General features: G+C 43.8%; 1 protein-coding gene across 1 annotated transcript in view; it reads right to left on the bottom strand.

The window, feature by feature from the left end:
- LOC124118959 (protein Wnt-5a-like) overlaps positions 1–27,312 on the bottom strand; it is a 236,103-nt gene that overhangs the window by 166,401 nt on the left and 42,390 nt on the right. The gene's annotated exons all lie outside the window — the stretch shown is intronic.

Raw genomic sequence — 27,312 nt, 5'->3', positions numbered from 1 at the left:
GTGCCACATGGGTGTAATCATTGTTCATGAATTGAATACCTGCGCCATGCAGGTGAAATCATTGTTCAGGAATAACTGTCACACAGGTGTATTGTCTATTAATTCATGTGCCACACTGGTTTTGACGTTGTTAATGAATACCTATGCAACACGGATGTAGTCCTTGAAGAAGACATGTGCCATACGGATGTAATTGTTCAGTGTCCAAAATAACTGCCTGCCCACCTGCCTGTCGCCTTTCGCTGGTATTTTTTATGTTGGTCTGTGGGAAAATTTCTTCACCTGTCCGACTGTCTGGCGGATAATTTTAAGACTACTTATGTATTATACTATTAAGTTTTATCATAACTCGTTGTAGATTCTCAAGTTCGCATTATTTCAAATGAACCAAGAGATGATTTGACATGTGGGTGTCATTGTTATCAATGAATACCTGTGCCATGTGGGTGTAATCGTTCATGAATACCTGTGCCAGGTGGGTGTCATTGTTATCAATGAATACCTGTGCCATGTGGGTGTAATTGTTCATGAATACCTGTGCCGTGTGGGTGTAATCGTTCATGAATACCTGTGCCAGGTGGGTGTCATTGTTATCAATGAATACCTGTGCCATGTGGGTGTTATCGTTGTCAATGAATACCTGTGCCATGTGGTTGTCATTTTTGTCAATGAATACCTGTGTCATGAGGGTGTATTCGTTCATGAATACCTGTGCCATGTGGGTGTTATCATTGTCAATGAATATTTGTGCCATGTGGGTGTAATTGTTCATGAATACCTGTGCCGTGTGGGTGTAATCGTTCATGAATACCTGTGCCATGTGGGTGTCACTGTTATCAATGAATACCTGTGCCATGTGGGTGTTATCGTTGTCAATGAATACCTGTGCCATGTGGTTGTCATTTTTGTCCATGAATACCTGTGCTATGAGGGTGTAATCGTTCATGAATACCTGTGCCATGTGGCTGTTATCGTTGTCAATGAATATTTGTGCCATGTGGGTGTAATTGTTCATGAATACCTGTGCCATGTGGGTGTAATCGTTCATGAATACCTGTGCCATGTGGGTGTCATTGTTGTCAATTAATACCTGTGCCATGTGGGTGTCATTGTTGTCAATGAATACCCTGTGCCATATGGGTGTTATCGTTTAAATACCTTTGCCACATGGGTGTAATCATTGTTAAGGATTACCTGTGCCACATTGGTGTGATGTTGTTAAGGAATACCTGTGCCATGTGGGTGTCATCGTTGTCAATGAATACCTGTGCCATGTGGGTGTTATCGTTGTCAACGAGTACCTGTGCCCTGTGGGTGTTATCGTTCATGAATACTGGTGCCATGTGGGTGTCATCGTTGTCAATGAATACCTGTGCCATGTGGGTGTTATCGTTGTCAACGAGTACCTGTGCCATGTGGGTGTTATCGTTCATGAATACTGGTGCCATGTGGGTGTCATCGCTGTCAAAGAATACCTGTGCCATGTGGGTATCATCATTGTCAACGAGTACCTGTGCCATGTGGGTGTTATCATTCATGAATACTGGTGCCATGCGGGTGTCATTGCTGTCAATGAATACCTGTGCCATGTGGGTGTCATCGTTGTCAACGAGTACCTGTGCCATGTGGGTGTTATCGTTCATGAATACTGGTGCCATGCGGGTGTCATTGCTGTCAATGAATACCTGTGCCATGTGGGTATCATCATTGTCAACGAGTACCTGTGCCATGTGGGTGTCATTGTTGTCAATGAATACCTGTGCCATGTGGGTATAATCGTTGTCAACGAGTACCTGTGCCATGTGGGTGTCATTGTTGTCAATGAATACCTGTGCCATGTGGGTGTTATCGTTGTCAACGAGTACCTGTGCCATGTGGGTGTTATCGTTCATGAATACTGGTGCCATGTGGGTGTCATCGTTGTCAATGAATACCTGTGCCATGTGGGTGTTATCGTTGTCAACGAGTACCTGTGCCATGTGGGTGTTATCGTTCATGAATACTGGTGCCATGTGGGTGTCATCGCTGTCAAAGAATACCTGTGCCATGTGGGTATCATCATTGTCAACGAGTACCTGTGCCATGTGGGTGTTATCGTTCATGAATACTGGTGCCATGCGGGTGTCATTGCTGTCAATGAATACCTGTGCCATGTGGGTGTCATCGTTGTCAACGAGTACCTGTGCCATGTGGGTGTTATCGTTCATGAATACTGGTGCCATGCGGGTGTCATTGCTGTCAATGAATACCTGTGCCATGTGGGTATCATCATTGTCAACGAGTACCTGTGCCATGTGGGTGTCATTGTTGTCAATGAATACCTGTGCCATGTGGGTATAATCGTTGTCAACGAGTACCTGTGCCATGTGGGTGTCATCGTTGTCAACGAGTACCTGTGCCATGTGAGTTCCAAACAAAAGTACAAAGTTTGATTTGCAGAAATACAAGTGAAGGGAAACTGATGTCCTGCTTGTATTGAAGTGTGTATTGAAGATATGTATTGACACATGACCTTACACACGTATTGACACATGACCTTACACACGTATTGATACATGACCTCACACATGTATTGACACATGACCTTACACACGTATTGACACATGACCTTACACACGTATTGATACATGACCTCACACATGTATTGATTCATGACCTCACACATGTATTGACACATGACCTCACACATGTATTGATACATGGCCTTACACATGTATTGATACATGGCCTCTCACATGTATTGATACATGACCTTACACATGTATTGATACATGACCTCACACATGTATTGATACATGACCTCACACATGTGTTGATACATGACCTTACACATGTGTTGATACATGACCTCACATGTATTGATACATGACCTTACACATGTATTGATACATGACCTTACACATGTATTGATACAAGACCTCACACATGTATTGATACACGACCTCACACATGTATTGATACATGACCTTACACATGTATTGATACATGACCTTACACATGTATTGATACATGACCTCACACATGTATTGATACATGACCTCACACATGTATTGATACATGACCTCACATGATATGTATTGATTGGTTGGTTGGTTGGTTTGTTGTTTAATGCAGCACCCAGCTATATGATGGCGGTCTGTAAAATAATCGAGTGATTGACATCATGAGCATCGATCCATGCAATTGGGATCGATGACATGTATCAACCAAGTCAGCGAGCCTGACCACCCGATGCCCGTTAGTCGACTTTTACGACAAGCGCAGTCACCTTTTACGGCAAGTATGGGTTGCTGAAGACCTATTCTAGCCCAGAATCTTCACTGAGATCACATGATATGTATTGATACATGACCTTACACATGTATTGATACATGACCTTACACATGTATTGATACATGAACTTACACATGTATTGATACATGACCTTACACATGTATTGATACATGATCTCACACATGTATTGATATATGACCTTATGCATGTATTGATATATTACCTTACACATGTATTGATACATGACCCAGAGCTCCAGATAAGCTGCCTATCTGCGTAAAATACGCATCAGAAATACGCAGTAAAATAAAATCCAAGCGTATCAAATACGCAACGGACATTACAGATACGCTACAAAAATAAAACTTGTGCTTATCATCAAAATATTGTGAAGTAATCCTGCGTATTCGATTAGCAAATCAGCAACTTATTTTGAAATTATAACCGGGCATTCCGTCAACCTTGCCAAACTCCACGATGACAGTTACATCATGATCATTTGCCATCACACTTTCTTGTGGAAGTATTGTGGTATTTTGGAGTCCTATAAAGCTCTCAAACCCACACGACACCAGTTTGCAGGGACTTGATGAATAGTGTTTTTAAATATTTAACTTAAATACCAACGTGTAAAAACTAGTGGGTAACAGAAATTTGAATACCCAGATAGAATTACTGGTACCCAATGATTTTAAAATGCATGGGTAAAATGCTGTTGACCTATTCTCCCCTGGATCTTCACGGGTCGTCATCGTATCACAGTTGTGTAGATCAATGCGCATGATGTCAGTCTCTGGAATGTCTGGCCCAGCCTTGATTATTTACAGAATGCCATCATATAGTGTGAATTTTGCTGAGTGCATCGCATGATATGTACTGATGTGGACCCTCTTGTGATGATGTGTACTCATACGTGACCTCCCATGTGTAGCGATACATGACCTCCCATGTGTACCGATACATGACCTCCCATGTGTACCGATACATGACCTCCCATGTGTACCGATACATGACCTCTCATGATATGTACTAAATGACCACACATGACGAGGTCAGCGTTAGAAACTGGCACTAGTCCTGTACTCCTTGAAAACTGGACAATAGGTAAGGTATCCTAGGACTAGTAGAAATTTGCCGTTTTTAAGGGTTTTGCAATATGTCACGATAACGGCAAGTGGACTAATCTGTTAGTTTGTTCTGCTGGCGGTGTACTAATTCACACTTATCATCATGGGTGAAGTCAGAATGGTGCGGGATAATTTATGCTAGAACTTAAGCAGGTTCCTGGTGTCCTTGTAGTTTTCTGCTGTCATAACTGAATCTAGTGACCTGTTTGTTTGTTTGTTTGTTGTTTAATGCCACACTCAGCAATATTCCAACTATAGGATGGTGGTCTTAAAATAATCTAGTCTGGACCAGAATATCTTGTGATTGTCATCAACCTGCACATCTGGGATACGATGACATGCATCAACGAAGTCATCAAGTCTGACCATCAGATGCAATTAGAACACTCTTACAGCAAACATAGGTTCTATCTAGTTGGTACATAGCTGTCTTGAGAGAGTGACATACATGACTGGCTCTTTCTAGTTGGTACATAGCTGCCTTGAGAGTGTGACATACACGACTGGATCCATCTAGATGGTACATAGCTGCCTTGAGAGTGTGACATACATGACTGGCTCTGTAGATGATACATGGCTGCCTTGAGAGTATGACATACATGACAGGCTCTACCTGGATGGTGCATAGCTGCCTTGAGAGTATGACAGACATGACTGGCTCTATCTAGCTGATACATGGCTGCCTTGAGAGTATGACATACATGACTGGATCCACCTGGATGGTACATAGCTGCCTTGAGAGTGTGACATACATGACAGGCTCTACCTGGATGGTACATAGCTGCCTTGAGAGTGTGACATACATGACTGGCTCTTCCAGGATGGTACATAGCTGCCTTGAGAGTATGACATAAATGACTGGCTCTACCTGGATGGTACATAGCTGCCTTGAGAGTATGACATACATCACTGGCTCTACCTGGATGGTACATAGCTGCCTTGAGAGTATGACATACATGACTGGCTCTACCTGGTTGGTACATAGCTGCCTTGAGAGTGACATACATGACTGGCTCTGTGTAGATTATACATAGCTGTCTTGAGAGTATGACATACATGACTGGCTCTACCTGGATGGTGCATCGGTGCCTTGAGTGTATGACATACATGACTGGCTCTATCTACCTGATACATGGCTGCCTTGAGAGTATGACATACATGACTGGCTCTACCTGGATGGTACATAGCTGCCTTGAGAGTATGACATACATGACTGGATCCATCTAGATGATACATAGCTGCCTTGAGAGTATGACATACATGACAGGCTCTACCTGGTTGGTATATAGCTGCCTTGAGAGTGACATACATGACTGGCTCTACCTGGATGGTACATAGCTGCCTTGAGAGTATGACATACATTACTTGCTCTACCTGGATGGTATATAGCTGCCTTGAGAGTGTGACATACATGACTGGCTCTATCTAGTTGGTACATAGCTGCCTTGAGAGTATGACATACATGACTGGCTCTACCTGGATGGTGCATAGCTGCCTTGAGAGTATGACAGACATGACTGGCTCTATCTAGCTGATACATGGCTGCCTTGAGAGTATGACATACATGACTGGCTCTACCTGGATGGTGCATAGCTGCCTTGAGAGTGACATACATGACTGGCTCTACCTGGATGGTACATAGCTGCCTTGAGAGTATGACATACATGACTGGCTCTACCTGGATGATACCTAGCTGCCTTGAGAGTATGACATACATGACTGGCTCTTCCTGGATGGTGCATAGCTGCCTTGAGAGTGTGACATACATGACTGGCTCTACCTGGATGGTGCATAGCTGCCTTGAGAGTGACATACATGACTGGCTCTACCTGGATGGTGCATAGCTACCTTGAGAGTGACATACATGACTGGCTCTACCTGGATGGTGCATAGCTGCCTTGAGAGTATGACATACATGACTGGCTCTACCTGGATGGTACATAGCTGCCTTGAGAGTATGACATACATGACTGGCTCTACCTGGATGGTACATAGCTGCCTTGAGAGTATGACATACATGACTGGCTCTACCTGGATGGTACATAGCTGCCTTGAGAGTATGACATACATGACTGGATCCACCTGGATGGTGCATAGCTGCCTTGAGAGTATGACATACATGACTGGATCCACCTGGATGGTGCATAGCTGCCTTGAGAGTGACATACATGACTGGATCCATCTAGATGGTACATAGCTGCCTTGAGAGTATGACATACATGACTGGATCCACCTGGATGGTGCATAGCTGCCTTGAGAGTATGACATACATGACTGGATCCACCTGGATGGTGCATGGCTGCCTTGAGAGTATGACATACATGACTGGATCCACCTGGATGGTACATAGCTGCCTTGAGAGTATGACATACATGACTGGCTCTACCTGGATGGTACATAGCTGCCTTGAGAGTGTGACATACATGACTGGTTCTACCTGGATGGTACATAGCTGCCTTGAGAGTATGACATACATGACAGGCTCTACCTGGATGGTATATAGCTGCCTTGAGAGTATGACATACATGACTGGATCTACCTGGATGGTATATAGCTGCCTTGAGAGTATGACATACATGACTGGCTCTACCTGGATGGTGCATAGCTGCCTTGAGAGTATGATATACATGACTGGTTCTACCTGGATGGTATATAGCTGCCTTGAGAGTATGACATACATGACTGGCTCTATCTAGCTGATACATGGCTGCCTTGAGAGTATGACATACATGACTGGCTCTACCTGGATGGTACATAGCTGCCTTGAGAGTATGACATACATGACTGGATCCATCTAGATGATACATAGCTGCCTTGAGAGTATGACATACATGACAGGCTCTACCTGGATGGTATATAGCTGCCTTGAGAGTGTGACATACATGACTGGCTCTATCTAGTTGGTACATAGCTGCCTTGAGAGTATGACATACATGACTGGCTCTACCTGGTTGGTGCATAGCTGCCTTGAGAGTGACATACATGACTGGCTCTACCTGGATGGTATATAGCTGCCTTGAGAGTGACATACATAACTGGCTCTACCTGGATGGTACATAGCTGCCTTGAGAGTAGGACATACATGACTGGCTCTTCCTGGATGGTGCATAGCTGCCTTGAGAGTGACATACATGACTGGCTCTACCTGGATGGTATATAGCTGCCTTGAGAGTGACATACATGACTGGCTCTACCTGGATGGTACATAGCTGCCTTGAGAGTGTGACATACATGACTGGCTCTACCTGGATGGTACATAGCTGTATTGAGAGAATGACATACATGACTGGCTCTATCTAGCTGGTACATAGCTGCCTTGAGAGTATGACATACATGACTGGCTCTACCTGGATGGTACATAGCTGCCTTGAGAGTATGACATACATGACTGGCTCTACCTGGATGGTACATAGCTGCCTTGAGAGTATGACACACATGACTGGATCCACCTAGATGATACATTGCTGCCTTGAGAGAATGCCATACATGACTGGATCCATCTAGATGATACATAGCTGCCTTGAGAGTATGACATACATGACTGGCTCTACCTGGATGGTACATAGCTGCCTTGAGAGTATGACATACATGACTGGCTCTACCTGGATGGTACATAGCTGCCTTGAGAGTATGACATACATGACTGGCTCTACCTGGATGGTATATAGCTGCCTTGAGAGTATGACATACATGACTGGCTCTACCTGGATGGTACATAGCTGCCTTGAGAGTATGACATACATGACTGGATCCATCTAGATGATACATAGCTGCCTTGAGAGTATGACATACATGACTGGATCCATCTAGATGATACATAGCTGCCTTGAGAGTATGACATACATGACTGGATCCATCTAGATGATACATAGCTGCCTTGAGAGTATGACATACATGACTGGCTCTACCTGGATGGTACATAGTTGCCTTGAGAGTATGACATACATGACTGGATCCATCTAGATGATACATAGCTGCCTTGAGAGTGTGACATACATGACTGGCTCTATCTAGTTGGTACATAGCTGCCTTGAGAGTATGACATACATGACTGGCTCTACCTGGATGGTATATAGCTGCCTTGAGAGTGTGACATACATGACTGGCTCTACCTGGATGGTACATAGCTGCCTTGAGAGTGTGACATACATGACTGGCTCTACCTGGATGGTACATAGCGGCCTTGAGAGTATGATATACATGACTGGTTCTACCTGGATGGTATATAGCTGCCTTGAGAGAATGACATACATGACTGGCTCTATCTAGTTGGTACATAGCTGCCTTGAGAGTGTGACATACATGACTGGCTCTTCCGGGATGGTACATAGCTGCCTTGAGAGTATGACATAAATGACTGGCTCTACCTGGATGGTACATAGCTGCCTTGAGAGTGACATACATGACTGGCTCTGTGTAGATTATACATGGCTGCCTTGAGAGTATGACATACATGACTGGCTCTACCTGGATGATACATAGCTGCCTTGAGAGTATGACATACATGACTGGATCCATCTAGATGATACGTAGCTGCCTTGAGAGTATGACATACATGACTGGCTCTACCTGGATGGTACATAGCTGCCTTGAGAGTATGACATACATGACTGGATCCATCTAGATGGTACATAGCTGCCTTGAGAGTATGACATACATGACTGGCTCTACCTGGATGATACATAGCTGCCTTGAGAGTATGACATACATGACTGGATCCATCTAGATGATACGTAGCTGCCTTGAGAGTATGACATACATGACTGGCTCTACCTGGATGGTACATAGCTGCCTTGAGAGTATGACATACATGACCGGCTCTACCTGGATGGTACATAGCTGCCTTGAGAGTATGACATACATGACTGGCTCTACCTGGATGGTACATAGCTGCCTTGAGAGTGTCATATACATCACTGGATCTACCTGGATGGTACATAGCTGCCTTGAGAGTATGACATACATGACTGGTTCTACCTGGATGGTACATAGCTGCCTTGAGAGTATGACATACATGACTGGATCCATCTAGATGATACATAGCTGCCTTGAGAGTATGACATACATGACTGGATCCATCTAGATGATACATAGCGGCCTTGAGAGTATGACATACATGACTGGATCCATCTAGATGATACATAGCGGCCTTGAGAGTATGACATACATGACTCGATCCATCTAGATGATACATAGCTGCCTTGAGAGTATGACATACATGACTGGATCCATCTAGATGGTACATAGCTGCCTTGAGAGTATGACATACATGACTGGCTCTACCTGGATGGTACATAGCTGCCTTGAGAGTATGACACACATGACTGGATCCACCTAGATGATACATTGCTGCCTTGAGAGAATGCCATACATGACTGGATCCATCTAGATGATACATAGCTGCCTTGAGAGTATGACATACATGACTGGCTCTACCTGGATGGTACATAGCTGCCTTGAGAGTATGACATACATGACTGGCTCTACCTGGATGGTACATAGCTGCCTTGAGAGTATGACATACATGACTGGCTCTACCTGGATGGTATATAGCTGCCTTGAGAGTATGACATACATGACTGGCTCTACCTGGATGGTACATAGCTGCCTTGAGAGTATGACATACATGACTGGATCCATCTAGATGATACATAGCTGCCTTGAGAGTATGACATACATGACTGGATCCATCTAGATGATACATAGCTGCCTTGAGAGTATGACATACATGACTGGATCCATCTAGATGATACATAGCTGCCTTCAGAGTATGACATACATGACTGGCTCTACCTGGATGGTACATAGTTGCCTTGAGAGTATGACATACATGACTGGATCCATCTAGATGATACATAGCTGCCTTGAGAGTGTGACATACATGACTGGCTCTATCTAGTTGGTACATAGCTGCCTTGAGAGTATGACATACATGACTGGCTCTACCTGGATGGTATATAGCTGCCTTGAGAGTGTGACATACATGACTGGCTCTACCTGGATGGTACATAGCTGCCTTGAGAGTGTGACATACATGACTGGCTCTACCTGGATGGTACATAGCGGCCTTGAGAGTATGATATACATGACTGGTTCTACCTGGATGGTATATAGCTGCCTTGAGAGAATGACATACATGACTGGCTCTATCTAGTTGGTACATAGCTGCCTTGAGAGTGTGACATACATGACTGGCTCTTCCGGGATGGTACATAGCTGCCTTGAGAGTATGACATAAATGACTGGCTCTACCTGGATGGTACATAGCTGCCTTGAGAGTATGACATTCATGACTGGCTCCTCCTGGTTGGTACATAGCTGCCTTGAGAGTGACATACATGACTGGCTCTGTGTAGATTATACATGGCTGCCTTGAGAGTGACATACATGACTGGCTCTACCTGGATGGTACATAGCTGCCTTGAGAGTATGACATACATGACTGGCTCTACCTGGATGATACATAGCTGCCTTGAGAGTATGACATACATGACTGGATCCATCTAGATGATACGTAGCTGCCTTGAGAGTATGCCATACATGACTGGCTCTACCTGGATGGTACATAGCTGCCTTGAGAGTATGACATACATGACTGGTTCTACCTGGATGGTACATAGCTGCCTTGAGAGTATGACATACATGACTGGATCCATCTAGATGATACATAGCTGCCTTGAGAGTATGACATACATGACTGGATCCATCTAGATGATACATAGCGGCCTTGAGAGTATGACATACATGACTGGATCCATCTAGATGATACATAGCGGCCTTGAGAGTATGACATACATGACTCGATCCATCTAGATGATACATAGCTGCCTTGAGAGTATGACATACATGACTGGCTCTGTGTAGATGATACATAGCTGCCTTGAGAGTATGACATACATGACTGGCTCTACCTGGATGGTACATAGCTGCCTTGAGAGTATGACATACATGACTGGCTCTACCTGGATGGTACATAGCTGCCTTGAGAGTATGACATACATGACTGGCTCTACCTGGATGGTACATAGCTGCCTTGAGAGTATGACATACATGACTGGCTCTACCTGGATGGTACATAGCTGCCTTGAGAGTATGACATACATGACTGGCTCTACCTGGATGGTACATAGCTGCCTTGAGAGTATGACATACATGACTGGATCCATCTAGATGATACATAGCTGCCTTGAGAGTATGATATACATGACTGGATCCATCTAGATGATACATAGCTGCCTTGAGAGTATGACATACATGACTTGCTCTACCTGGATGGTACATTGCTGACTTGAGAGTGACATACATGACTTGATCTTCCTGGATGGTACATAGCTGCCTTGAGAGTATGACATACATGACTGGATCCATCTAGATGATACATAGCTGCCTTGAGAGTATGACATACATGACTGGATCCATCTAGATGATACATAGCGGCCTTGAGAGTATGACATACATGACTGGATCCATCTAGATGATACATAGCGGCCTTGAGAGTATGACATACATGACTCGATCCATCTAGATGATACATAGCTGCCTTGAGAGTATGACATACATGACTGGCTCTGTGTAGATGATACATAGCTGCCTTGAGAGTATGACATACATGACTGGCTCTACCTGGATGGTACATAGCTGCCTTGAGAGTATGACATACATGACTGGCTCTACCTGGATGGTACATAGCTGCCTTGAGAGTATGACATACATGACTGGCTCTACCTGGATGGTACATAGCTGCCTTGAGAGTATGACATACATGACTGGCTCTACCTGGATGGTACATAGCTGCCTTGAGAGTATGACATACATGACTGGCTCTACCTGGATGGTACATAGCTGCCTTGAGAGTATGACATACATGACTGGATCCATCTAGATGATACATAGCTGCCTTGAGAGTATGATATACATGACTGGATCCATCTAGATGATACATAGCTGCCTTAAGAGTATGACATACATGACTTGCTCTACCTGGATGGTACATTGCTGACTTGAGAGTGACATACATGACTGGATCTTCCTGGATGGTACATAGCTGCCTTGAGAGTATGACATACATGACTGGATCCATCTAGATGATACATAGCTGCCTTGAGAGTATGACATACATGACTGGATCCATCTAGATGATACATAGCTGCCTTGAGAGTATGACATACATGACTGGATCCATCTAGATGATACATAGCTGCCTTGAGAGTATGACATACATGACTGGATCAACCTAGATGATACATAGCTGCCTTGAGAGTATGACATACATGACTGGATCCATCTAGATGATACATAGCTGCCTAGAGAGTATGACATACATGACTGGCTCTACCTGGATGGTACATAGCTGCCTTGAGAGTATGACATACATGACTGGCTCTACCTGGATGGTACATAGCTGCCTTGAGAGTATGACATACATGACTGGATCCATCTAGATGATACATAGCTGCCTTGAGAGTATGACATACATGACTGGATCCATGTAGATGATACGTAGCTGCCTTGAGAGTATGACATACATGACTGGATCCATCTAGATGATACATAGCTGCCTTGAGAGTGTGACATACATGACTGGCTCTACCTGGATGGTACATAGCTGCCTTGAGAGTGTGACATACATGACTGGATCCATCTAGATGATACATAGCTGCCTTGAGAGTATGACATACATGACTGGATCCATCTAGATGATACATAGCTGCCTTGAGAGTATGACATACATGACTGGCTCTACCTGTATGGTACATAGTTGCCTTGAGAGTATGACATACATGACTGGATCCATCTAGATGATACATAGCTGCCTTGAGAGTGTGACATACATGACTGGCTCTATCTAGTTGGTACAAAGCTGCCTTGAGAGTATGACATACATGACTGGCTCTACCTGGATGGTATATAGCTGCCTTGAGAGTGTGACATACATGACTGGCTCTACCTGGATGGTACATAGCTGCCTTGAGAGTGTGACATACATGACTGGCTCTACCTGGATGGTACATAGCGGCCTTGAGAGTATGATATACATGACTGGTTCTACCTGGATGGTATATAGCTGCCTTGAGAGAATGACATACATGACTGGCTCTATCTAGTTGGTACATAGCTGCCTTGAGAGTGTGACATACATGACTGGCTCTTCCGGGATGGTACATAGCTGCCTTGAGAGTATGACATAAATGACTGGCTCTACCTGGATGGTACATAGCTGCCTTGAGAGTATGACATTCATGACTGGCTCCTCCTGGTTGGTACATAGCTGCCTTGAGAGTGACATACATGACTGGCTCTGTGTAGATTATACATGGCTGCCTTGAGAGTATGACATACATGACTGGCTCTACCTGGATGATACATAGCTGCCTTGAGAGTATGACATACATGACTGGATCCATCTAGATGATACGTAGCTGCCTTGAGAGTATGACATACATGACTGGCTCTACCTGGATGGTACATAGCTGCCTTGAGAGTATGACATACATGACCGGCTCTACCTGGATGGTACATAGCTGCCTTGAGAGTATGACATACATGACTGGCTCTACCTGGATGGTACATAGCTGCCTTGAGAGTGTGATATACATCACTGGCTCTACCTGGATGGTACATAGCTGCCTTGAGAGTATGACATACATGACTGGTTCTACCTGGATGGTACATAGCTGCCTTGAGAGTATGACATACATGACTGGATCCATCTAGATGATACATAGCTGCCTTGAGAGTATGACATACATGACTGGATCCATCTAGATGATACATAGCGGCCTTGAGAGTATGACATACATGACTGGATCCATCTAGATGATACATAGCGGCCTTGAGAGTATGACATACATGACTCGATCCATCTAGATGATACATAGCTGCCTTGAGAGTATGACATACATGACTGGCTCTGTGTAGATGATACATAGCTGCCTTGAGAGTATGACATACATGACTGGCTCTACCTGGATGGTACATAGCTGCCTTGAGAGTATGACATACATGACTGGCTCTACCTGGATGGTAGATAGCTGCCTTGAGAGTATGACATACATGACTGGCTCTACCTGGATGGTACATAGCTGCCTTGAGAGTATGACATACATGACTGGCTCTACCTGGATGGTACATAGCTGCCTTGAGAGTATGACATACATGACTGGCTCTACCTGGATGGTACATAGCTGCCTTGAGAGTATGACATACATGACTTGCTCTACCTGGATGGTACATTGCTGCCTTGAGAGTGACATACATGACTAGATCTTCCTGGATGGTACATAGCTGCCTTGAGAGTATGACATACATGACTGGATCCATCTAGATGATACATAGCTGCCTTGAGAGTATGATATACATGACTGGATCCATCTAGATGATACATAGCTGCCTTGAGAGTATGACATACATGACTTGCTCTACCTGGATGGTACATTGCTGCCTTGAGAGTGACATACATGACTGGATCTTCCTGGATGGTACATAGCTGCCTTGAGAGTATGACATACATGACTGGATCCATCTAGATGATACATAGCTGCCTTGAGAGTATGACATACATGACTGGATCCATCTAGATGATACATAGCTGCCTTGAGAGTATGACATACATGACTGGATCCATCTAGATGATACATAGCTGCCTAGAGAGTATGACATACATGACTGGCTCTACCTGGATGGTACATAGCTGCCTTGAGAGTATGACATACATGACTGGCTCTACCTGGATGGTACATAGCTGCCTTGAGAGTATGACATACATGACTGGATCCATCTAGATGATACATAGCTGCCTTGAGAGTATGACATACATGACTGGATCCATTTAGATGATACATAGCTGCCTTGAGAGTATGACATACATGACTGGATCCATCTAGATGATACATAGCTGCCTTGAGAGTGTGACATACATGACTGGCTCTACCTGGATGGTACATAGCTGCCTTGAGAGAATGACATACATGACTGGATCCATCTAGATGATACATAGCTGCCTTGAGAGTATGACATACATGACTGGATCCATCTAGTTGGTACATAGCTGCCTTGAGAGTGACATACATGACTGGCTCTTCCTGGAAGGCTCCATAGCTGCCTTGAGAGTATGACATACATGACTGGCTCTACCTGGATGGTACATGGCTGCCTTGAGAGTATGACATACATGACTGGCTCTACCTGGATGGTACATAGCTGCCTTGAGAGTATGACATACATGACTGGCTCTATCTAGCTGATACATGGCTGCCTTGAGATTATGACATACATGACTGGATCCATCTAGATGATACATAGCTGCCTTGAGAGTATGACATACATGACTGGTTCTACCTGGATGGTACATAGCTGCCTTGAGAGTATGACATACATGACTGGCTCTACCTGGATGGTACATAGCTGCCTTGAGAGTGACATACATGACTGGATGTTCCTGGATGGTACATAGCTGCCTTGAGAGTATGACATACATGACTGGATCCATCTAGATGATACATAGCTGCCTTGAGAGTATGACATACATGACTGGATTAATCTAGATGATACATAGCTGCCTTGAGAGTATGACATACATGACTGGATCAATCTAGATGATACATAGCTGCCTTGAGAGTATGACATACATGACTAGATCCATCTAGATGATACATAGCTGCCTTGAGAGTGTGACATACATGACTGGCTCTACCTGGATGGTACATAGCTGTCTTGAGAGTATGACATACATGACTGGCTCTACCTGGATGGTACATAGCTGCCTTGAGAGTATGACATACATGACTGGCTCTACCTGGATGGTACATAACTGCCTTGAGAGTATGACATACATGACTGGATCCATCTAGATGATACATAGCTGCCTTGAGAGTATGACATACATGACTGGATCCATCTAGATGATACATAGCTGCCTTGAGAGTGTGACATACATGACTGGCTCTACCTGGATGGTACATAGCTGTCTTGAGAGTATGACATACATGACTGGATCCATCTAGGTGATACATAGCTGCCTTGAGAGTGTGACATACATGACTGGCTCTACCTGGATGGTACATAGCTGCCTTGAGAGTATGACATACATGACTGGATCCATCTAGATGATACATAGCTGCCTTGAGAGTATGACATACATGACTGGATCTATCTAGTTGGTACATAGCTGCCTTGAGAGTGACATACATGACTGGCTCTTCCTGGAAGGCTCCATAGCTGCCTTGAGAGTATGACATACATGACTGGATCCATGTAGATGATACATAGCTGCCTTGAGAGTATGACATACATGACTGGCTCTGTGTAGATGATACATAGCTGCCTTGAGAGTATGACATACATGACTGGCTCTACCTGGATGGTACATAGCTGCCTTGAGAGTATGACATACATGACTGGCTCTACCTGGATGGTACATAGCTGCCTTGAGAGTATGACATACATGACTGGATCCATGTAGATGATACATAGCTGCCTTGAGAGTGTGACATACATGACTGGCTCTACCTGGATGGTACATAGCTGCCTTGAGAGTATGACATACATGACTGGATCCATCTAGATGATACATAGCTGCCTTGAGAGTATGACATACATGACTGGATCCATCTAGTTGGTACATAGCTGCCTTGAGAGTGACATACATGACTGGCTCTTCCTGGAAGGCTCCATAGCTGCCTTGAGAGTATGACATACATGACTGGCTCTACCTGGATGGTACATAGCTGCCTTGAGAGTATGACATACATGACTGGCTCTACCTGGATGGTACATAGCTGCCTTGAGAGTGTGATATACATCACTGGCTCTACCTGGATGGTACATAGCTGCCTTGAGAGTATGACATACATGACTGGTTCTACCTGGATGGTACATAGCTGCCTTGAGAGTATGACATACATGACTGGATCCATCTAGATGATACATAGCTGCCTTGAGAGTATGACATACATGACTGGATCCATCTAGATGATACATAGCGGCCTTGAGAGTATGACATACATGACTGGATCCATCTAGATGATACATAGCGGCCTTGAGAGTATGACATACATGACTCGATCCATCTAGATGATACATAGCTGCCTTGAGAGTATGACATACATGACTGGCTCTGTGTAGATGATACATAGCTGCCTTGAGAGTATGACATACATGACTGGCTCTACCTGGATGGTACATAGCTGCCTTGAGAGTATGACATACATGACTGGCTCTACCTGGATGGTAGATAGCTGCCTTGAGAGTATGACATACATGACTGGCTCTACCTGTATGGTACATAGCTGCCTTGAGAGTATGACATACATGACTGGCTCTACCTGGATGGTACATAGCTGCCTTGAGAGTATGACATACATGACTGGCTCTACCTGGATGGTACATAGCTGCCTTGAGAGTATGACATACATGACTTGCTCTACCTGGATGGTACATTGCTGCCTTGAGAGTGACATACATGACTGGATCTTCCTGGATGGTACATAGCTGCCTTGAGAGTATGACATACATGACTGGATCCATCTAGATGATACATAGCTGCCTTGAGAGTATGATATACATGACTGGATCCATCTAGATGATACATAGCTGCCTTGAGAGTATGACATACATGACTTGCTCTACCTGGATGGTACATTGCTGCCTTGAGAGTGACATACATGACTGGATCTTCCTGGATGGTACATAGCTGCCTTGAGAGTATGACATACATGACTGGATCCATCTAGATGATACATAGCTGCCTTGAGAGTATGACATACATGACTGGATCCATCTAGATGATACATAGCTGCCTTGAGAGTATGACATACATGACTGGATCAATCTAGATGATACATAGCTGCCTTGAGAGTATGACATACATGACTGGATCAATCAAGTGATACATAGCTGCCTTGAGAGTATGACATACATGACTGGATCCATCTAGATGATACATAGCTGCCTAGAGAGTATGACATACATGACTGGCTCTACCTGGATGGTACATAGCTGCCTTGAGAGTATGACATACATGACTGGCTCTACCTGGATGGTACATAGCTGCCTTGAGAGTATGACATACATGACTGGATCCATCTAGATGATACATATCTGCCTTGAGAGTATGACATACATGACTGGATCCATTTAGGTGATACATAGCTGCCTTGAGAGTATGACATACATGACTGGATCCATCTAGATGATACATAGCTGCCTTGACAGTGTGACATACATGACTGGCTCTACCTGGATGGTACATAGCTGCCTTGAGAGTATGACATACATGACTGGATCCATCTAGATGATACATAGCTGCCTTGAGAGTATGACAGACATGACTGGATCATCTAGTTGGTACATAGCTGCCTTGAGAGTGACATACATGACTGGCTCTTCCTGGAAGGCTCCATAGCTGCCTTGAGAGTATGACATACATGACTGGCTCTACCTGGATGGTACATAGCTGCCTTGAGAGTTTGACATACATGACTGGCTCTACCTGGATGGTACATAGCTGCCTTGAGAGTATGACATACATGACTTGCTCTATCTAGCTGATACATGGCTGCCTTGAGATTATGACATACATGACTGGATCCATCTAGATGATACATAGCTGCCTTGAGAGTATGACATACATGACTGGCTCTACCTGGATGGTACATAGCTGCCTTGAGAGTATGACATACATGACTGGCTCTACCTGGATGGTACATAGCTGCCTTGAGAGTGACATACATGACTGGATGTTCCTGGATGGTACATAGCTGCCTTGAGAGTATGACATACATGACTGGATCCATCTAGATGATACATAGCTGCCTTGAGAGTATGACATACATGACTGGATTAATCTAGATGATACATAGCTGCCTTGAGAGTATGACATACATGACTGGATCAATCTAGATGATACATAGCTGCCTTGAGAGTATGACATACATGACTCGATCCATCTAGATGATACATAGCTGCCTTGAGAGTGTGACATACATGACTGGCTCTACCTGGATGGTACATAGCTGTCTTGAGAGTATGACATACATGACTGGCTCTACCTGGATGGTACATAGCTGCCTTGAGAGTATGACATACATGACTGGCTCTACCTGGATGGTACATAACTGCCTTGAGAGTATGACATACATGACTGGATCCATCTAGATGATACATAGCTGCCTTGAGAGTATGACATACATGACTGGATCCATCTAGATGATACATAGCTGCCTTGAGAGTGTGACATACATGACTGGCTCTACCTGGATGGTACATAGCTGTCTTGAGAGTATGACATACATGACTGGATCCATCTAGGTGATACATAGCTGCCTTGAGAGTGTGACATACATGACTGGCTCTACCTGGATGGTACATAGCTGCCTTGAGAGTATGACATACATGACTGGATCCATCTAGATGATACATAGCTGCCTTGAGAGTATGACATACATGACTGGATCCATCTAGTTGGTACATAGCTGCCTTGAGAGTGACATACATGACTGGCTCTTCCTGGAAGGCTCCATAGCTGCCTTGAGAGTATGACATACATGACTGGCTCTACCTGGATGGTACATAGCTGCCTTGAGAGTATGACATACATGACTGGCTCTACCTGGATGGTACATAGCTGCCTTGAGAGTATGACATACATGACTGGTTCTACCTGGATGGTACATAGCTGCCTTGAGAGTATGACATACATGACTGGATCCATGTAGATGATACATAGCTGCCTTGAGAGTGTGACATACATGACTGGCTCTACCTGGATGGTACATAGCTGCCTTGAGAGTATGACATACATGACTGGATCCATCTAGATGATACATAGCTGCCTTGAGAGTATGACATACATGACTGGATCCATCTAGTTGGTACATAGCTGCCTTGAGAGTGACATACATGACTGGCTCTTCCTGGAAGGCTCCATAGCTGCCTTGAGAGTATGACATACATGACTGGCTCTACCTGGATGGTACATAGCTGCCTTGAGAGTATGACATACATGACTGGCTCTACCTGGATGGTACATAGCTGCCTTGAGAGTATGACATACATGACTGGCTCTACCTGGATGGTACATAGCTGCCTTGAGAGTATGACATACATGACTGGCTTTACCTGGATGGTACATAGCTGCCTTGAGAGTATGACATACATGACTGGCTCTATCTAGCTGATACATGGCTGCCTTGAGATTATGACATACATGACTGGATCCATCTAGATGATACATAGCTGCCTTGAGAGTATGACATACATGACTGGTTCTACCTGGATGGTACATAGCTGCCTTGAGAGTATGACATACATGACTGGCTCTACCTGGATGGTACATAGCTGCCTTGAGAGTGACATACATGACTGGATGTTCCTGGATGGTACATAGCTGCCTTGAGAGTATGACATACATGACTGGATCCATCTAGATGATACATAGCTGCCTTGAGAGTATGACATACATGACTGGATTAATCTAGATGATACATAGCTGCCTTGAGAGTATGACATACATGACTGGATCAATCTAGATGATACATAGCTGCCTTGAGAGTATGACATACATGACGGGATCCATCTAGATGATACATAGCTGCCTTGAAAGTATGACATACATGACTGGCTCTACCTGGATGGTACATAGCTGCCTTGAGAGTATGAGATACATGACTGGATCCATCTAGATGATACATAGCTGCCTTGAGAGTGTGACATACATGACTGGCTCTACCTGGATGGTACATAGCTGCCTTGAGAGTATGACATACATGACTGGATCCATCTAGATGATACATAGCTGCCTTGAGAGTATGACATACATGACTGGATCCATCTAGTTGGTACATAGCTGCCTTGAGAGTGACATACATGACTGGCTCTTCCTGGAAGGCTCCATAGCTGCCTTGAGAGTATGACATACATGACTGGCTCTACCTGGATGGTACATAGCTGCCTTGAGAGTATGACATACATGACTGGCTCTACCTGGATGGTACATAGCTGCCTTGAGAGTATGACATACATGACTGGCTCTATCTAGCTGATACATGGCTGCCTTGAGATTATGACATACATGACTGGATCCATCTAGATGATACATAGCTGCCTTGAGAGTATGACATACATGACTGGTTCTACCTGGATGGTACATAGCTGCCTTGAGAGTATGACATACATGACTGGCTCTACCTGGATGGTACATAGCTGCCTTGAGAGTGACATACATGACTGGATGTTCCTGGATGGTACATAGCTGCCTTGAGAGTATGACATACATGACTGGATCCATCTAGATGATACATAGCTGCCTTGAGAGTATGACATACATGACTGGATTAATCTAGATGATACATAGCTGCCTTGAGAGTATGACATACATGACTGGATCAATCTAGATGATACATAGCTGCCTTGAGAGTATGACATACATGACTGGATCCATCTAGATGATACATAGCTGCCTTGAAAGTATGACATACATGACTGGCTCTACCTGGATGGTACATAGCTGCCTTGAGAGTATGACATACATGACTGGCTCTACCTGGATGGTACATAACTGCCTTGAGAGTATGACATACATGACTGGATCCATCTAGATGATACATAGCTGCCTTGAGAGTATGACATACATGACTCGATCCATCTAGATGATACATAGCTGCCTTGAGAGTGTGACATACATGACTGGCTCTACCTGGATGGTACATAGCTGTCTTGAGAGTATGACATACATGACTGGATCCATCTAGGTGATACATAGCTGCCTTGAGAGTGTGACATACATGACTGGCTCTACCTGGATGGTACATAGCTGCCTTGAGAGTATGACATACATGACTGGATCCATATAGATGATACATAGCTGCCTTGAGAGTATGACATACATGACTGGATCCATCTAGTTGGTACATAGCTGCCTTGAGAGTGACATACATGACTGGCTCTTCCTGGAAGGCTCCATAGCTGCCTTGAGAGTATGACATACATGACTGGCTCTACCTGGATGGTACATAGCTGCCTTGAGAGTATGACATACATGACTGGCTCTACCTGGATGGTACATAGCTGCCTTGAGAGTATGACATACATGACTGGCTCTACCTGGATGGTACATAGCTGCCTTGAGAGTATGACATACATGACTGGATCCATGTAGATGATACATAGCTGCCTTGAGAGTGTGACATACATGACTGGCTCTACCTGGATGGTACATAGCTGCCTTGAGAGTATGACATACATGACTGGATCCATCTAGATGATACATAGCTGCCTTGAGAGTATGACATACATGACTGGATCCATCTAGTTGGTACATAGCTGCCTTGAGAGTGACATACATGACTGGCTCTTCCTGGAAGGCTCCATAGCTGCCTTGAGAGTATGACATACATGACTGGCTCTACCTGGATGGTACATAGCTGCCTTGAGAGTATGACATACATGACTGGCTCTACCTGGATGGTACATAGCTGCCTTGAGAGTATGACATACATGACTGGCTCTACCTGGATGGTACATAGCTGCCTTGAGAGTATGACATACATGACTGGCTCTATCTAGCTGATACATGGCTGCCTTGAGATTATGACATACATGACTGGATCCATCTAGATGGTACATAGCTGCCTTGAGAGTATGACATACATGACTGGTTCTACCTGGATGGTACATAGCTGCCTTGAGAGTATGACATACATGACTGGCTCTACCTGGATGGTACATAGCTGCCTTGAGAGTGACATACATGACTGGATGTTCCTGGATGGTACATAGCTGCCTTGAGAGTATGACATACATGACTGGATCCATCTAGATGATACATAGCTGCCTTGAGAGTATGACATACATGACTGGATCAATCTAGATGATACATAGCTGCCTTGAGAGTATGACATACATGACTGGATCAATGTAGATGATACATAGCTGCCTTGAGAGTGTGACATACATGACTGGCTCTACCTGGATGGTACATAGCTGCCTTGAGAGTATGACATACATGACTGGCTCCATCTAGATGATACATAGCTGCCTTGAGAGTATGACATACATGACTGGATCCATCTAGTTGGTACATAGCTGCCTTGAGAGTGACATACATGACTGGCTCTTCCTGGAAGGCTCCATAGCTGCCTTGAGAGTATGACATACATGACTGGCTCTACCTGGATGGTACATAGCTGCCTTGAGAGTATGACATACATGACTGGCTCTACCTGGATGGTACATAGCTGCCTTGAGAGTATGACATACATGACTGGCTCTATCTAGCTGATACATGGCTGCCTTGAGATTATGACATATATGACTGGCTCTACCTGGATGGTACATAGCTGCCTTGAGAGTATGACAAACATGACTGGATCCACCTAGATGATACATTGCTGCCATGAGAGAATGACATACATGACTGGATCCATTTAGATGATACATAGCTGCCTTGAGAGTATGACATACATGACTGGCTCTACCTGGATGGTACATAGCTGCCTTGAGAGTATGACATACATGACTGGCTCTACCTGGATGGTGCATAGCTGCCTTGAGAGTGACATACATGAATGGCTCTACCTGGATGGTACATAGCTGCCTTGAGAGTATGACATACATGACTGGCTCTATCTAGTTGGTACATAGCTGCCTTTAGAGTGATATTCATGACTGGCTTTGTGTAGATGATATATAGCTGCCTTGAGAGTGACATACATGACTGGCTCTATCTAGTTGGTACATAGCTGCCCTTAGAGTGATATTCATGACTGGCTCTGTGTAGATGATATATAGCTGCCTTGAGAGTGACATACATGACTGGCTCTATCTAGTTGGTGCATAGCTGCCTTGAGAGTGACATGCATGACTGGCTCTGTGTAGATGGTACATAGCTGCCTTGAGAGTGTGACATTCATGACTGGCTCTTCCTGGATGGTACATAGCTGCCTTGAGAGTGACATACATGACTGGCTCTATCTAGTTGGTACATAGCTGCCTTGAGAGTGACATACATGACTGGCTCTATCTAGTTGGTACATAGCTGCCTTGAGAGTGTGACATACATGACTGGCTCTTCCTGGATGGTACATAGCTGCCTTGAGAGTGTGACATACATGACTGGATCCATCTAGATGGTACATAGCTGCCTTGAGAGTGTGACATATATGACTGGCTCTATCTAGTTGGTACATAGCTGCCTTGAGAGTGACATACATGAATGGCTCTTCCTGGATGGTACATAGCTGCCTTGAGAGTGTGACATACATGACTGGCTCTTCCTGGATGGTACATAGCTGCCTTGAGAGTGACATTCATGACAGGCTCTATCTAGCTGGTGCATAGCTGTCTTGAGAGTGCCATACATGACTGGCTCTATCTGGTTTGTACATAGCTGCCTTGAGAGTGTGATATACATGACTGGCCCTATCTAGCTGGTACACATCTGCCTCGAGAGTGACACACTGACTGACTCATTCACTTTATAGTTGGTACACAGCTGCCTTGAGAGTGGTAAATGTACTAGTGACAGCAAATATACCCTTAGTAAATGCACCTGCATTAGAACATAAACTCTGAGTAAATACTCCAACTGCATCAGTAAATACCCCCGACACTAAAATACTTTCAGTAAATACACCTGCTACAGTAAATACACCTGCTACATTAATTACACCTCCACCAGTTTATATACTTGTGACAGTAAAGATACCCTCAGTAATACACTTCATCAGTCAATATGCTAGTGACAGTACACATACTGGTGACAGTAAATATACCTTCAGTATTTATACCTGCATCTGAAAATATACCTACATCAGTAAATATAGCTGGTGTTTCAGCAAATAAACAAACGACACAAAATATACCTTCAGTAAATACACCTGCATCAGTAAATACAACTCCATCAGTAAACAGACCTGTGACAGTAAAATACCCTCAGTAAATACACGTCATCAGTAAATACAGCTTCGTGATTTATGACACCAGCGTCAATATACTTGTGACAGTAAACGAGTAAATACGCGTGCGTCAGTAAATCTACCTCCATGCTTAAAACACCTGCATCGGCAGATATACCTGCATATGATAAAGGGCACAAGCGTCAGTAAGTACAAGTAAATACTCCCGCATCAACAAATATGAATAAAGAGAACTGCGTCAGTAATATATCTGCATCAGTAATACACCATCCATGGATACTTTAGCTCGAATATTTCCAACAACACCAGCTATCCTGGCCCCTTTGGGAATGAGTGAGTATGGTTTTACGCCACTTTAAGCAATATTCCAGCAATATCACGGCGGGGGACACCAGAAATTGGCTTCACATATTGTACCCATATCGGGAATCGAACCCGGGTCTTCGGCGTGACGAGCGAACGCTTTTTTTAACCCTCTGGATGCCGAGATTTTTTTTCTGACGCACATTTTCCTAAGATCGGTAAAGCGAAGGTTGTGCGAGAATTGCGCTCACGCGGCACTGGATCTACCTCTGGCTATAAAATTACGCAGAGGTGGAGAATATTAAATTTCCTATTTGATGGTGTAAAGTAAACTGCAAATATTAAACCGGTTTAAAAAAGACACTTCTAAGTGTTGTCCGAGAATATATTCCGCATTTTATCGTACACCGATAAAAGTACTGCGCAACGATTTTTTTATTTAGAAGCTTTTCGGAAACTGAGCGAACAAAATACTGCCAAATACCAGAACGACATAACTATACATCAATTGGAGTTATATGCGTATGTACAACGACATACATTCAATGCCAAAAATAGCATGCCGTAAATAACGAAAACTGACTTTTCTCTATGACTTCAATAGGCGACAGACAGATTATACACGTAAAACAAAAGGGGGCATAACTCCGCTATGCTTAGCACTAGTTTATTGTAACTCAGGTCACTTGGTGAGAATTAGCTGTGGGTAAGGACAATGTATGTTCGTGGTGTTTCGTTCACGAGGAACCAAACTATTCTAACACAAATATCGATATTGAAACTGTATACGTTTAGTTACAAAAAACACACTTTAAGAAATGATGAAATCGTACTTCCTAAAAAAGAGGTAAACGAGAAATGGATGGCCCTATCTAACCTATAGATCTAACCGACTTTTACAAAATGGCGTGTTCACTGTCAACAGTACTCGGGATTTTACGAGGGAACTTTCGTCGATCAGGGATCGTATATACATACATGTGACATGTAAGTAATCAGAAACATTCCGACAATCTATGTACTGTTATTTGTTGTTATATCATTCATAGAAACCAACGGAAATAGTCAGAAATTTCTACACTGTGTAAAATCTGAATTTTGCTTTCTTTACATTTCAAACAAGTACAGGTTTTCGAGCACTGCGTTCGTTTTCACACCTAACTTATTTTGCTTGATTTCATCCAGGCACTTTGTATTGGTGACGAAGACCATTAGTCATTTGATTCCAAAATGTATGAGGAATTCAAGGATGTATGTATCATAGCTAAGTTTGGAATATACGTGATGTTACAGGCGTCTCCTAACCGGTGTACGTGAAACGTGATTTTGCAAACACTATCCAATATGGCGGAAAGTTCACTTCGGCGTTCGTGTTTGCGTATTTTCCAAAACATTCGAAACGATTCTAGGGTTATCGGAGACGTTTTGGAATGATCATTGGTGATTTCATATAAGACAGATACCCGTGATCACTGATATGCTAGTTTTGAAATTCATTTCTTTGAGCAAATATCCGAAATTTAGATTTCAAAACATGCAGTGAATAACGCCGTGAGTGGTGATTTAGTAATGTGTAAAAAATGGCGACATTTACGATGTACCTAATTTTCAGAGGTCAGTTTCATTACTTTTGCTTGGCCTAAAATGCCAGTGGATGATCTCACAGAACAGGGAATTTCCCACCTTATTCAAAACTG

This window comes from Haliotis rufescens, unplaced genomic scaffold (genome assembly GCF_023055435.1).
Source record: "Haliotis rufescens isolate VD_foot unplaced genomic scaffold, xgHalRufe1.0.p SCAF_16, whole genome shotgun sequence".
Lineage (NCBI taxonomy): Eukaryota > Metazoa > Mollusca > Gastropoda > Lepetellida > Haliotidae > Haliotis > Haliotis rufescens.
Note: the sequence above shows the minus strand (reverse complement) of the source record. Positions and strands in the feature narration are given on the sequence as shown.